At 47.5% G+C, this 15787-nt stretch overlaps 1 protein-coding gene across 3 annotated transcripts in view; it reads left to right on the top strand.

Moving 5' to 3' along the window:
* LOC143164689 (endonuclease domain-containing 1 protein-like) overlaps window positions 1-15787 on the top strand; it is a 172803-nt gene that overhangs the window by 152439 nt on the left and 4577 nt on the right. For 2 of the 3 annotated variants that reach the window (XM_076347643.1, XM_076347706.1), the window contains one exon: window positions 12791-12876. The gene's annotated coding sequence lies outside the window, so the exon portion shown is untranslated. Of the gene's footprint in view, window positions 1-5678; window positions 5816-12790; window positions 12877-15787 lie in introns of those variants that run through there. The other variant, XM_076347798.1, reaches the window with a different exon arrangement.

A 15787-nucleotide genomic window follows, 5' to 3' on the forward strand; every position in this document is an offset into this window, starting at 1 on the left:
ATACATTGATGATATCATCGTGTGGGGCAACACAGCAGGAGAAGTTTTTGAGAAAGGGAAGAAAATAGTCCAAATCCTTCTGAAGGCCAGTTATGCCATGAACCAAAGTAAGGTCAAGGGACCTGCACGGGAGATCCAGTTTTTAGAAACAAAATGGCAAGTGGACATCATCAGATCCCAATGGATGTGATCAACAAAATAACAGCCATGTCTCCACCAACTAGCAAAAAGGAAACACAAGCTTTCTTAGGCGTCGTGGGTTTTTGGAGAATGCATATTCCGAATTACAGTCTGATTGTAAACCCTCTCTACCAAGTGACCCGGAAGAAGAACGATTTCAAATGGGGCCCTGAGCAATGACAAGCTTTTGAACAAATTAAACAGGAGATAGTTCATGCAGTAGCCCTGGGGCCAGTCCGGGCAGGGCAAGAGGTAAAAAATGTGCTCTACACCACAGCCGGGGAGAACGGCCCTACCTGGAGCCTCTGGCAGAAAGCACCAGGGGAGACTCGAGGTCGACCCCCAGGGTTTTGGAGTTGGGGATACAGAGGATCCGAGGCCCGCTATACTCCAACTGAAAAAGAGACGTTGGCAGTGTAGGAAGGGGTTTGAGCTGCTTCGGAAGTGATCGGCACTGAAGAACAGCTCCTCCTGGCACCCCGACTGCTGGTGCTGGGCTGGATGTTCAAAGGGAGGATCCCCTCTACACATCATGCAACTGATGCTACGTGGAGCAAGTGGGTTGCACTGATCACACAACGGGCTCGAATAGGAAACCCCAGTCACCCAGGAATCCTGGAAGTGATCATGGATTGGCCAGAGGGCAAAGATTTTGGAATATCGCCAGAGGAGGAGGTGATGCGTGCTGAGGAGGCCCCAATGTATAATGAACTACCAGAAAATGAGAAGCAATATGCCCTGTTCACTGATGGGTCCTGTCGTCTTGTGGGAAAGCATCGGAGGTGGAAGCTGCTGTATGGAGTCCTATGCGATAAGTCGCAGAAACTGCTGAAGGAGAAGGTGAATCGAGTTAGTTTGCAGAGGTGAGAGCCATCCAGCTGGCTTTAGACATTGCTGACCGAGAAAAGTGGCCAGTGCTCTATCTCTATACTGACTCATGGATGGTGGCAAATGCCCTGTGGGGGTGGTTGCAGCAATGGAAGCAGAGCAACTGGCAGCGCAGAGGCAAACCCATCTGGGCTGCCACATTGTGGCAAGATATTGCTGCCCGGGTGGAGAACCTGGTTGTAAAAGTCCGTCACGTAGATGCTCACGTACCCAAGAGTCGGGCCACTGAAGAACATCAAAACAACCAGCAGGTGGATCAGGCTGCTAAGATTGAAGTGGCTCAGGTGGATCTGGACTGGCAGCATAAGGGTGAATTATTTCTAGCTCGGTGGGCCCATGACACCTCAGGTCACCAAGGAAGAGATGCAACATACAGATGGGCTCGTGATCGAGGGGTGGACTTGACCATGGACACTATTGCACAGGTTATCCATGAATGCGAAACATGTGCTGCAATCAAACAAGCCAAGCGGTTAAAGCCTCTCCGGTATGGAGGACGATGGCTGAAATATAAATATGGGGAGGCCTGGCAGATCGATTATATCACACTCCCACAAACCCGCCAAGGCAAGCGCCACGTGCTTACAATGGTGGAGGCAACCACCGGATGGCTGGAAACATATCCCGTGCCCCATGCCACCGCCCGGAACACTATCCTGGGCCTTGAAAAGCAAGTCCTATGGCGACATGGCACCCCAGAAAGAATTGAGTCAGACAATGGGACTCATTTCCGAAACAACCTCATAGACACCTGGGCCAAAGAGCACGGCATTGAGTGGGTGTATCACATCCCCTATCATGCACCAGCCTCTGGGAAAATTGAACGATACAATGGACTGTTAAAGACTACGCTGAGAGCAATGGGTGGTGGGACATTCAAACATTGGGATACGCATTTAGCAAAGGCCACCTGGTTAGTCAACACTCGGGGATCTGCCAATCGAGCTGGCCCTGCCCAGTCAGAACTTTTACGTACTGTAGAAGGGGATAAAGTCCCTGTAGCGCACATAAAAAATAAGCTGGGGAAGACAGTCTGGGTTATTCCTGCCTCGGGCAAAGGCAAACCCATCCGTGGGATTGCTTTTGCTCAAGGACCTGGGTGCACTTGGTGGGTGATGCAGAAGGATGGGAAAGTCCAATGTGCACTCCAAGGGGATTTGATTTTGGGTGAGAATAGCCAATGATCTGAATTGTATGATGTTAATTGCTCTATAATACTGTATGTCATCACTACTATGGTTGATATATCAATGGTATTACAGTCAGAATCACCCAGATTAATGAAGAATGAATTTTGATGAAGCTGAGCAAAGTGCAATGGTGATAGAACCGGACAAGTGCAGCGGTGATGGAACCAGAACTGGCTTCAGCATGCAACAATCCAACACCACACTCCACCTCTCCTGCCCTGAAAGACTGTTACGACAGAGGGAGCCCAAAGTCATGGACTAAATGAACTCAACAAACGTTTTATAGGGATGGCCCATAGATGAAGGGAATCATATCTGTGTGTATATATCAAAAGACAGGAAAGGTGGTGGTTGTTAATTGGGATGGATTGGAAAGTGTGGGACCTGGGCATGACGTAGATGGTATAGAGTAAGGGGTGGATATTGTCCTGGCTTCAGCTGGGATAGAGTTAATTTTCTTCCTAGTAGCTGGTACAGTGCTGTGTTTTGGATTTCGGATGAGAACAATGTTGATAACACAGGGATGTTTTCGTTACTGCTGAGCAGTGCTGACACACAGTCAAGGCCTTTTCTGCCTCTCACCCCACCCCACCAGCGAGCAGGCTGGGGGTGCACAAGAAGCTGGGAGGGGACACGGCTGGGACAGCTGACCCCAACTGACCAAAGGGATGTTCCACACCATATGACGTCATGCTCAGCATACAAACTAGGGGAAAAAGCTGGCCGCTGCTCGGGGACTGGCTGGGCATCGGTCAGCGAGTGGTGAGCAATTGCATTGTGCGTCGCTTGTTTTGTATATTCTTTTATCATTATTATTATTTTCCCTTCCTTTTCTGTCCTATTAAATTGTCTTTATCTCAACCCATGAGTTTTACCTTTTTTTTTTCCCGATGCTCTCCCCCATCCTCCTAGGAGGGGAGTGGGCGAACGGCTGTGTGGTGTTTAGCTGCCAGTGGGTTAAACCACAACAGTCTTGTTCCATGAAGTGGTATCTCCAGCAGAAAACCAAGCCACAAAGGAAGCATCACTGGTCCTCTGGGGTTGTGCTCAGCCCTCTGAGGTCATCTATTTAGGCTGAAGGGGGAGTGTTACAGGGTAAGGCTGCATCACAAGGGGAAGAGTCAGCCTAGAGCAGGCATAAGCTGACTTTTGACTTGCTCCATTGCATCCATGAGCTAGCTCTTGGTCTAGCAGGAGGTCTGACTCAGAGCGAGTCACCTGCACAAACAGCTTTTGACTTCACTTCTCAAGTGCCCCAAATTTGCATCTAACCCATAGCTAGTTTAGCATGAGCTCATCTTCACGCTAGGTGATTTTCTGGTGCTAACAGCTATTTTGGGCTTGAGTAACATGCAGAGCGCTACTCTTAAACCCAGCCAACCCTGCCAAGAAGTAAGAAGAAAAAAATCTCTGGTCCTCACTCTCTGTTGGCTTCTCCAACCACATCAAACAACTGGATCTAAGAACATTAAGACTGAGTTGCATGAAGTGCATCCTTCCCTCCCGTTCCTTGCTACACTGATTATTTTTTGGTTGTGCTCTCAGGAGAGCATCCTGCCACACAGGAAAGGTGCTGCGAGTGCAGCAGGTCCTCCTAGAGGGTTACGAAACTCCCCTGAAATTCCTGCTGGATTGACATGCCAAGGTCATGAGAATGAATGAGGAGTGGCTGTTTGCATCAGAGGTCTGTCCATAAGGAAAGGGCTTTGGAAAAGGATAGCTTTTGTATTTTTATGTTATGCTTTGGCTAAGTAAGTAATATAAAATAGACATCATGTATATAGAGATGGCAACATGAAGCGGGACTCATCTCGTGTAATCTTAGAGGTGTAAATCAGAGCTTGTCGCCCTGGGATCCTTTATAGTCATCAGAGAGAAATAAGCACTTTCATAGTATAATTCCCTTCATCTGCCTGGTGTGAACTGTGCCCTGGAAATGTGTATTCATCTTTTATTGACTCTAAAGGGAGTGCTGAGAACTAGCTCTTCAACCGGGCCAGTCCTGCTTAGCCATCAACAGAGCTCCAGAAGCAAATCTGGGAGTTGGAGTCGTTTTCATGGGGTGAGCTAGGAGGGGGTAGTTGCAATTGTTTGTGTTAGTCTGGCTTCAAGGGCCAGTTTCTTGTGAATACAGCTTAATTAGGAATTGTTCCCGGCCAGGATTTGAGTCCTGGCTACTTTCTTCACCCACACATGGTGATGCGGCTGTGGGCCTCTGTCTGAGCGCCGTCTCTCTATTCCCACTGGTCCTCAGCTTATATTCCAGATGCAAATTTTAAGCAGCAGGTAGTAGAGAGCAGATTTTGTTGATTTTAGATTTAGTGACAGTCTTTAACATATACATCCTTGAAATGCACTTGGAAAACATTAACATCTTATGTCTTGGGCACTCAAAATCCAAAGGGTTTCACGCCGACTTCCCACCATACGCACTCAACTTAAGTGGTTGGCTCAGCTCCTTGTCCACTGCAAGAAAAAACATCATCCTGCAGTTGGGAAGAGCAGGCTGTTTGCTCATGCTCTCTTAAACACAGATCCTAACTTAGTAAGTTTGTTGAATGAACCCCCAAGATCAACCTAAGTGGCATTTTAGCACTTAATACCCAGTGGTTTTATCACCTTCCCAAAAGCTGAGTGTTATGTCTGAATCCTTTTATCACAAATATGCTCAGGAATCAGTGAGCGTGAGCACTGAGCAAGATTTATGAATGAAGGATCTGTTTACTTAGAAGTCTGGATTTTTCAGTAATGGCAAGAAAGTCACAAAAATACAAAATGACAAAACACATAGTTAAGATTATACTTAACAGGAATAAGGTCTCTCCCGGCAGCTTCAGCATCTCCAAGGGCTTTCTCTTAAATCACAACTTCTGTCTCTTAAATCACAACTTCTGTCTCTTAACAGAAGGTGATGCCTGTGTATGGGCAGGATCTGCCACCCTCCTATGATGCAGCATTATCACATCTCTTCTGGCTAGAGGCAGTGAGCACTGACCGACTAGAGTTGACATCTTCAGAGGTGAAGTGAAGATCAGGGTTGCCCACCGTGGATAGCTGGGTCTTCCTGCCAAGCCACATCCACGGGCTTCAGGGGGATGCCAAGTCCGGCAGAGACGACCCAAGGCACAACCCCTGAGCAAAGGGGCTGCTCTTCCTAATTAGCGACGAGGCTTTTCCTCTGGAGTTTGGTCTGACATATTTCCGCTCACAATCAACAGCCTAATTTCCGTACAGAGTGAGCTGGCAGTCTAACTGGAAATCTTCATGTTGACGTAACTGCTAATTACCCTCGGCGTAATTAATGTGCAGTAACACAGCCTGTGTTTATTGCAGAGAGGGCCAACCTGGGGCTCCCGAGTGGTTGAAGCGCGGTTCTTATGGTGGGGTGATTTTGCATGGCTAGCAGAAGAACTGGGTTGCTGCAGAGACCGTTGGATATGATCAGTCTCTCCTTGTGGGGGGAGATGAGGTGATGGGGTCTCATCTGGTGGCTCTCTATCCCCCAGAGGAGTCTGAACCAGGAATCTGGAAACGTGCCCTCCTTTTGGCTCTCTGAGGTACGTGGTGTGTTTTTTGTGGCTTTGGGCTGTAGAAAGATTTTAATGTACAACTCTCAGGACCAGGGAATTTGGCCACCTACTGCCTTGTTATAATTTTCCAGACAATATCTAAGTGTGTCAGGGCAGGGCAGGGCAGTGGGGAGAGAAGATGGGAGGTGCATCTACCATAGGGTCGTAGAAATGTTGGTTGGCAACATCAGCTGGAGGACTCTAATTCAACCTCCTCCTTGAAGCGGAAGCACTGTCAGCTCTAGACTGGCTTAGCCGTGGTTTCATCCAGCTAAGCCTTGAGTCACCTCCACAGTTCATCATTTGCCATTTCCCAACAACCCGTCGCAGCGCTGTACTACCCGCCTAGAGACAATATTTATCCTGCTGTCCAACCTGCACCTCCCAAGCCACAGTCTGTGGCTGCTGCCCTTTGTTGTAGTGCCTGGCTCTACCACAAAGAGCTTGACTTCATTATCTTTGCCCTTCCAAGTAGCTGTAGGCAGCTATTGGGCTGCCCTTCAGCCTCCCCTTTGCCAGGCTCAACAAGCCTGAATCCTTCAACCTATTTTCCGAAGATGTGCGCTCCGTGCCTCAGACCGCCTTGGTAGCATATCTCAGAGCACCTTCAAACCAGCCAAGTCTCAACAGGATTTGGGAATCCACATACATGGTGAAATCCTGGCCCTAATATACAAACGTCTTCCAGGAAGAGAAATCAATGGAGGCTTAATAAATAGGTTGTATTAACAAGTAAAGATATTTCATCCTCTTAAAAATGTATCTGTATGAAACCACAGCATGGACTAGTTTCCGTACAGACCAGCCTGTTCATGAAATCAAAGCACAGTTGTGAGTGTTGCTATAGCTTATGAAGAAGTGTGCTTTTATCACTGCACGGTGGAAGGAAGGAAATCCCACAAATTCAGGCTCCAGAGTTGCTTTAATGTCTTGGGACTTCCATTTTACCGGAGGAACAACTGCAGGGTGTGAGGTACTTTCCAGTCCAACTTTGATTTCCCCTGCTGTCAACAAGACCAGCAGTCAACTGGAGCAGCACGTCAGCTTGGTGCTGCTGCTTTTCTCCAGATAAAGTTTGCACCTTGCTGGAGGTGAGTGACCCGCTACCCATAAAGGTGGGCAAAGCCTGGAGGAGGGGGAATGGGAAGCGCTCCAAGCTTGCAGGGCAAGTGCATTTGCTCACCGAATCGCCTTGACAGGCTGTGCTGAAGGCTGGGGTTGACTACTTCGGGTACAGCAGCGAAGCCGCCGTGCTGCTAAGTTGAACGAGGGAGCCCTTTGAGGGAGAAGCAAACTGGAGGGATGGAAGAAAGGGGTCTCACGAGCCCTAGAAAATGCAAAAGGACAGATCCCAGGTCTGTCTAGACCTCCCCTTTGGTGCTAATCTTTCATGACCCAGGCCGTGTGAGGAGGCATTGCTAGGAAGATCTCGTCAGGAGCGATCCATGCTTACTGACCCGAATGTGCGTGGTCCCTCCTTTTCCTCTCGCAAGTGTACGCCTCCTCCAGCCCTGACCACCCAGCCCTGACCTCACTGGCAGGATTTCCCCATCGATTCAACACTTGCCTTTTTTAGTGCAGCACCATAAAATCAGCACGAAGCCAGCCCTCCCCACCCTGAGTCATGGGGTTGAGTTTCTTGAACTTCAAGCAAACAATTTTTTTTCCGTGGGGAAACCCATCTGTCTGACATAACCTAGACTGCATCTGCAACCACTTCTAGTCCACAAAAGGTGTTAAGACGCAGAAGTTCTCTGCTGATTTTCATACCACAATGCAAGAACCGAGCTTCTTCCTGGGTACGTGGGAAAGAGCTGCTTCGAAACCTGGAGACGTGACCCCAGTGATGGTGTGACTTGGCCTGCAACGCTTTTCCAGATATACCCCAAAACCAGAGTCACCAAGAGAGCGGGTGGATTTATCGCACAAGGCTTTTAAGTATCGAAAAGTCAGACATCTGTGACAGAGCTATCAGCTTTGACTGCCCTTATACTCAACCCAGAAATACACACTTTGATTTGAACTATTTTACAGTTTTACATTTTACATTTGCTTAATTTGGGCTAACACAAACTCATCCCTGGAGACACCTTTTTCTCTCCAAAGGGCAGGTTTGGAAATCTTTTTTTCAGATGTCTGAGTTAGGATGAATGAATCCCATACATAGAGATTTTGGGGACGGGTATCTCTTATCATTTCTTCCTTTGTAAGATTTTTATATAAGATTATTTTAAGATTTCCATGTGTCATAGATACGAACACAGTGCTCTTATTTCCCTTCTACATCAATATTACATCACTGCTTTTGCCGTCCACATTTTACCTCTGCTCCCAGGCAAATATCCTGCTTTTTCCTTGCTGCCGTCTCTTCATCCATCAACACGCAACCCACAGAAGTACTGGCGTGCCTCTGTGACCGAGGGGTTTCGGTTATTGCCTAATCCTCCCCAGCGGACTCCGTGCTGCTGCATGAGAATGAGAAAGTGAAAATAACGGACTGATTTTTGGTCTCCAAAGCTGAACGAAACTGAAAGAGTGAAAGTAACCACAGGCAACCCGAGAGCTCTCGGCTGGTGAGTGTTTGTAGCAGGGTGATGCTTCATCGGTGACAAGGAGGAGACCCCACTGTCACCTAAGTGTCACCTGCTCTGCACGCACAGGGACCGTGGCACTCAGTCTGGCGGAGTTAATATAACCAAAGTTACCCAGATCGCGTGCCAACTTTTTCAGCTGAACTGTGCTATATTAAAAACACTGTTGGTCCTTATGGGGAAAGGATGGATTGAACACATTTGTCTCCAAAATGCAAGGATTGCCATAAGCCAGCATTTGGCATCTGGTGAAGATGAATAGCTCAAAGTAAATAGTTTAAAACGGATACTATACACCCGCTCTCCTTGGAGGGATTAGGCAACCTAGTAAATCTTTTACATCCTTGCCTTTTCCCTGCATTTTCTCCATAAATGTGATTACTTTTTACATGGCCCTGGACAAGGGTTGTGTTGTTTGCATGGGAGATGGGCCATGTTCCTTAACGGAGAGCTGCACGGCAGAGCTGCTTTGAGACCACTTCTGGGACACTGGGGAGGGACAGAAGAAGCAGCTGCTGCCTCTTCTGGGCACCTCAAATCTGTGGTCTGATCCGGGTCAGTTTTTTAACCGTCACTTGAAGCTCATGCTCGTTCGGACAGCTGGCAAGGGTGAGCATAGTTGGCATAGCGGTGGGGTGAGACGTGTGTGTCTCAGCATCCTGGTTGTTGCAAAAGAGTGCGCTGGCCTTGAGGTGTCTACACTCCCTCTCTGTCCTCGTTCACATCAGCAGGCTACTTCCCAAAACCAGAGGTGACACACAGGTCAATGAGGGTGGCATGTCCAGCACCTGGACATCTTCACATCCTGCCTGTGGCCATGGGTTACCAGGATCTTCGCTGCCTTCTAAGGAGAACAGGACAGCATACATCTCCTCGATTCACACGTCCAAGCAACGTTTCTCTTCCTTACATTTCGTTTTCTCATGCCCATTTGGCTTCTGCTGCTCTGATTTACTCCTTCCCGAAGACTTGCACTGCTCAATCTACTTAGCATCTCTTTGGCTATTCATTTGCTTCTTCTGTGGGGACCGAAGACTCAAGAGAAGGCTTTGGTGGCACCTCTTTTTCTGCAGTAGAAATAGTGCCCTCCTCTGACGCTGCTGGTTCAAAAATCCCCTTTTTCCTACACTGCACTCACAAGAGGTATTTGCATTTCCCTGCATTTGGACAGCTACCTCGTAGCTTGCCCTGCTTTGAGCCGGAGGTTGGACTGCTGTCTTTAGCATCTGATAGAAAGAAAACTGAGGTAGATACCAGGAGAACATCCTTGTGGAGAAGCCAGATCCGGACTTGAATGCACTTTTGCTAGAGAAGTGCTGCAAGTCCTGTTTCTTTTCAACCATGACATGGAAAAATTATTGGAAGTACTTCATCTGTGAATCTCTGGGCTCCCAACGGGGAGAAGACTGGAGGATCCAATAGGATTTTTCCATCTCTGACCTTTACAAGTTGAAGAAATGGAGGTTTGTCTTACAGGACAGACCATATGGGAGCTGGCCTGCAGGAGAGCTCATTCAACATCACTCGCATCACCTCTCCATCCAGAAAGTGCACAGCTCTGGACAACACGTAGGCACTGCCTACACTGACATGAAAGGCAGAATAGTGCCAGTTATTAAGCATCAGAACACAATTTTTATAAAAATCAGTGAAATGCAAAAGCATGACCTCATAGACCTCAGGAGTAGGACGAGATGTTCATGGCTGCTTCTGGTTATTTCTGGTTCTAACAACCAACTCATTGTTACAGTATTCCTGGACTGTTATCTATATTTTAGACACAGTACATTTTTTGGATGCACTCAGGAAGGTTTGCCCAGATTAATTAAAACTGTGGACAAGTGGAAGGGTTTGGTTTCGTTCCCACTGCTCATTCGTTCACAACTAAACTGGACTCATTTTCTCCACTTCCAAAAGAAGAGTGCCCACATAAGGATTTTAAACAGTTTCACTGGTCCACTGTGAGAGTTAACCCAGGTTAGCTTTTGTTGATGCCAGTTACATGGAAAAACTTTTTGTTATCCAAGACTGGCTTGCTGCAAATTGCTCTGCGTGGGATTTCACCATCAGGCCTTTTGAAAACTTGAACTCTGTTTCCATTGCATTTTTGATATCACAGCTGGGTATTGACTGTACTACCTAAGCTGATATCTGCTTTGGCTGCTTACTCTTGCACTGTGGATATTTTAAGTCCTTTTTGAAGAAAGAAGAAACTTGGTGTTGACTTGCCTGTCCTCTTCCTTTCTCAGTATATAACGACTTTTTGTGAGCAGCAGCACTCCAACCATGACCTGATAGTTTACCGTGTTAAAAGCAGAGGACCAACAAGGATTGCCTGGACATCAAGCTCAGCACCTTGCTATTCTTTTTCAGAAATGTCCATCAAATGCCGTTTTAAACTAGAGCTGCAGAATCCCATTGCTCCAATACCTCGAGACATGCTTTCAATGGCCAAGCTCTTGCACTGACAAAATGTAGCAGGATCAGACCCAGAGGGCAAGGGCAGAGCTCAGGGAGTGAAATCCAGTGCAAGGAACGGCTTCCCATTGATGCTTTGACTGGGCTACAGGAGGGAGCATTTGCTAGATCAGAGAAACTGAACCCTCAGGGTTCAGAGATATATAAGGTAAAAGACACACAACATGTGGCTTGGGGACTAGGGGTCTGTATAGAAATGAAAAATTCAAGATAAAATAGTCATGCTCGCTGCAGCTTTTAATCAATATATGTACAAAATATTGCCAGACCCCTTTAAACTCTGCTCCAATGTGCAGCTCAGGACAAGTCCCTGACTTTTGTCATACCCATTTCTGATGATTCTTGGTCATAAATATTAACAATCTTTAGTCCCATTTCCACCCCACTAATAATGTAGGAAACCAGCATCTTTCCTCCAGCTGTCCTTAGAGAGATGATAGGAGCCAACCCTTCTCATTCCCTCTGCCCTCTGAGGTTGAGAGAGCGCAGCCTACCAAACCTTGATGTCTGTATCCATCCCCCCAAATCCCTTTTATCCACCTGTCATGGTTTAACCCCAGCCGGCAACTGAGCCCCACCCAGCCGCTCGCTCACTCCCCCCACAGTGGGATGAGGGAGAGAATTGGAAGGGTAAAAATGAGAAAACACGTGGGTTGAGATAAAGACAGTTTAATAGGTAAAGCAAAAGCCACGCACGCAAGCAAAGCAAAACAAAGAATTCATTTTCTACTTCCCATGGGCAGGCAGGTGTTCAGCCATCTCCAGGACAGCAGGGCTCCATCACGCGTAACGGTGACTTGGGAAGACAAACGCCATCACTCCGAATGTCCCCCCCTTCCTTCTTCTTCCCACAGCTTTATATGCTGAGCATGACGCCATATGGTGTGGAACATCCCTTTGGTCAGTTGGGGTCAGCTGTCCCGGCTGTGTCCCCTCCCAACTTCTTGTGCCCCCCCCAGCCTGCTCGCTGGTGGGGTGGGGTGAGAGGCAGAAAAGGCCTTGACTGTGTGTCAGCACTGCTCAGCAGTAACGAAAACATCCTTTTTAGTGTTATCAACCAACCCTGTTTCCAGCACAAATCCAAAACACAGCCCCGTACTAGCTACTGTGAAGAAAATTAACTCTACCCCAGTCAAAACCAGTACACCACCCCTAAGGGGAGAAACCCTGTCTCCAAGCCTCCTTTCTGGGCAGATTGGGATTAGCAGGGTTTGCACCCTCTTTCATGTGCAACGTTGGGAAAGGGTAGATTGAAGGTCTTATTTTGGCCCACTGACAGAGTTTGGCTCACAGCTGTAGGGAAGACTTGATTCAAGGTTATCAGAAATGCCACAAAACACCTTGCATAATTAAGTTTCAGTTGCCAAGTCACCTATTTGAATGCGGGCTCAGCAGTGGCTGTAAAGCAGCAAGCAGAGACTGAGGTGTGCCCCCAGGATCTGTAGGAGGGCATTAATAAGCCTTTACAATCAGGCAAGGGAAAATATGTAGCCTGACCATATTGATTATATTCTGAGAGGCTGGAGAAGAGCAGACTATGAAGACTATGAACATCTGTGTGTACTCAGAGACAGGCCAGCTGGTCTAATGCCACCAGAGATGGTCTGCCGGGAACAGAAATGCGTGTAGGTGCCGCGACAGCAGCGGCAGCGCCCCACGGGGAATGGGGAAATGGAAAGGGAAATGACCAGACACAGTTATCTGCTTCTGACACATGACGCTGCGAGTCAGCAAACTTGGGAGAAATCCTGAGGAAATAGCAAATAGCAATTGTCGCCCCATTTCTCGGCAGGCATGAACGAATCTCCCCTGAACAACTATAGAAATCCTCTCTTTTCTGTGAGTTTCCCTTTTCATGAAAAGGGGCAGATTTTCGACCAGATATATTTTGCAGTGGGACTCCTGAGGGATCAGATGACTTCCTCCAGGGAGAAGAGTGAAGCAACGGTTCAGCTGCTTGTTCTGAGACTCCGCTTCAAGGTAAGCTCTTGCTCCTTTCTCTCCATTGACTGCAATATTTAAAGTGTTTCCTTAGCTTCAGAGTAAATACGTCAGACAAAGGGTGGGCTGCCGTTGCTGAGCTCTAACATCCCCCCCCTCCAAGGAGAAAATGAGAGTTTATGAATGCACTCTATTTTGCAGCTCTGTAACACTTTATATTAGGGAGGGCAAGGACAGAAGGAATTACTTGGGAAAGAAACTCAAGCATAAAAAAGTAAAGATCTGGAGAATATGGGAGAGAGACTTGGAGGCAGAAGAGACTGGAAGAAGCTTGGAAATTGTCGCCACATGAGCTAATCCCTGGTCTTTGAAAAATAATAAAATCAGGTGGGCTCCAGGAAAAAAATCACTTTTGGTGATGCTTGGATCAAAACCTCAAAGAAGGAATGCTATTCCCAAAGGGAATAAACTACTCCACTACGAACTGGCACTCCCTGAAGCTGATCCCCCGGATCCCATTAGATCTGAAGCCCTCATCAGCGCTGGCAATGTGTCACCCATCTGGTAAAGTCACCAAAACCTGGTGGGACGCTCTGAAGTGGTGGCAGTGTTCCTGCTGCTCACCTGCTGCCCCAGCCAAATGTTGAACCTGGCCAAGGACGCTTCGGGGGAACGATCAGCACGGGAAGCCTTGGGAACAGATGCACGAGGAGATGCCTGATGGTAAACTGAGATGTCCAATTGTAGGCAAACAGATTCTGTCTTGTTTTTTTTAATTATTCATCTTGATGATTGCAATTTCTCCTGCCTGTCTTGGACATCTCTTTGAGGATGAATTATTCCCTAGGCTCCAGCAAGGTCTTGGCTAGCTTAGAGACGACACCAGGCATTGGGTTGTATCTGAATGCCCCTGCCTGCAGCGCAGGACTCTGACAAAGGTTGTACAAGATGCACTGAAGATGCTGGGTGCAGACTACCCTCCTGATCTGAGGGTGGCTAGTGCAGCCAGGCACTCCTTTACACCTGATCTGGCAACATCACTTATCTTATGAATTACTGCCTGTCGATTACAGCATGCGCCAAGCAGATGGGACTTGGGTTTGCACCCTCTTTCACGTGCAACGTTGGGAAAGGGTAGATTGAAGGTCTTATTTTGGCCCACTGACAGAGTTTGGCTCACAGCTGTAGGGAAGACTTGATTCAAGGTTATCAGAAATGCCACAAAACACCTTGCATAATTAAGTTTCAGTTGCCAAGTCACCTGGAAAATTCACATCAAACTGTTGAATAAGACGGGGGGGAGCTTACTGAGTACCATAACTCCACCCATGACCTTGCAAAAGACCTCTGGAAAAACACAGGTCCTGGCTCCACCCCTGGACAAACTTAGTCTAAACCCTGTTTGAGAAATCTAACAACTCTGCCTTCCTGGCAATCATATATAAACCGCCCTAAGGTCACAGCCAGTTTCAGACTGTAGCAGAGGCATCTGAAAGTCCTCTACCACTTTGGGGCTGCGAGGAGAGTCCTGTGAATAAAAATATTTATGTGCCGCTCTTTCGCACGGTAGGTTGGTTTCTATATATCTGAAATTAAGTTAGTTAGATACATTTTAAGCTTGTGGAGGGGGTGGTGCAAAAGAAGAACTTTTCAGTAACTTTTCTGCCTGAGCTGGGGCAGATACTGTCATGCTCTGGAGAGTATTGTAGTAAGTCACTTCTTGTGGTTCACTCTTCTCCGTTTTCTGCTTATTGGTCACCACGTGCCTGATCCAGCGCTAGTAAAAAGGTAACGGGCCAGATGTCTTGGGTCAGAGCAAGGGCATCTCTAGCTCAATATCCTGAATCCAATGGAAATTAATACATGAGAGTCAGGGAAAAGAATAAGAAAAGGGCAAATGTGCAAGGTGACTTTCCAAGCCTCCAGCAGTCCTCAGCTCAGACATTTCCCCAACCAAACGTGGGTTTTGTGTTTTAGAGGCCATGACAGCTTTCTCTCCCATGAATCCTTTTAGCTGCTTGTCCTGCCTGCCTTATTTAAAATGCTAATTATTTTAAAACAACTCCGTCAAATGTCTAGCAATGAAAATGGAAATATCACTGCTATCCCAAAGCCTGCGGTGCATCTGAAATAAGATCGATGCCAGCATCACAGGGAATTTTTCAGCAGTTTTCTCCAAAAAGAAAGATCTTGCTGGCTGCTGAAAACCATGTCAAAACCTGAGAAAGACAAAATAGGAGCTGTTTCTGTTCAAGAAATAGAAATTCCTGCACCAGCGCCTTTTACTGTACAGGAAAAACAATCAGCAAAGCTAAAGGTGTGGATCGGCAGGAATCCAGTGCAACCATGGGAAGAGCTGCCCCTCAATATCTGCATTGCTACAGCAGCAGCCAGGGTGCCAATGATACAGAGACGTCATCCCTCGTGCTTGCTGCTACCATCTGCTTGGCCTCTTCTCTTTCTGTAAGTTCATTGTCTGGGGTTTGACACCCTGAAAATGCAAGCTGAGCAGCAGGACACACATTTCCTAATGTCAGCTGTCAGAGCCAGGATCCCAAGCTGGACCACTTTGGTTTAAACATCTGACCTAACTTTAGGGGACACTAATCCTGCTGCGAGCACAGAGGAGTTACGGAAGAGCTGCACGTCTGTGTGAACTTGGATGGGACCAGAGACATGTAGGAAGCACAGCATCACTGTTATTTCCCTTCCAAATCCCTCAGGACACTAAAGCCCAGCTCAGCGTTGCAGGTGGCTGAGCAGAGTATGCGCCCAGCTGCAGGTCCTCCGCTGTGGGAAGGTCCTCGGAGCAGAAGGGAGCGAGATGGTATTCTGAAATAGGGGCTCCCGGTCCCTGGGTTGCTTCAGGCTTTTTTCTCCAGTGCCAATGCAAAAGCTGTGCTCTTGGCCAACACAGGTAGGCTGGAAAAGGTGGCCTTGTCCCAACACC

The sequence above is a fragment of the Aptenodytes patagonicus genome, chromosome 1, assembly GCF_965638725.1.
Source record: "Aptenodytes patagonicus chromosome 1, bAptPat1.pri.cur, whole genome shotgun sequence".
Classification (NCBI taxonomy): Eukaryota; Metazoa; Chordata; class Aves; order Sphenisciformes; family Spheniscidae; genus Aptenodytes; species Aptenodytes patagonicus.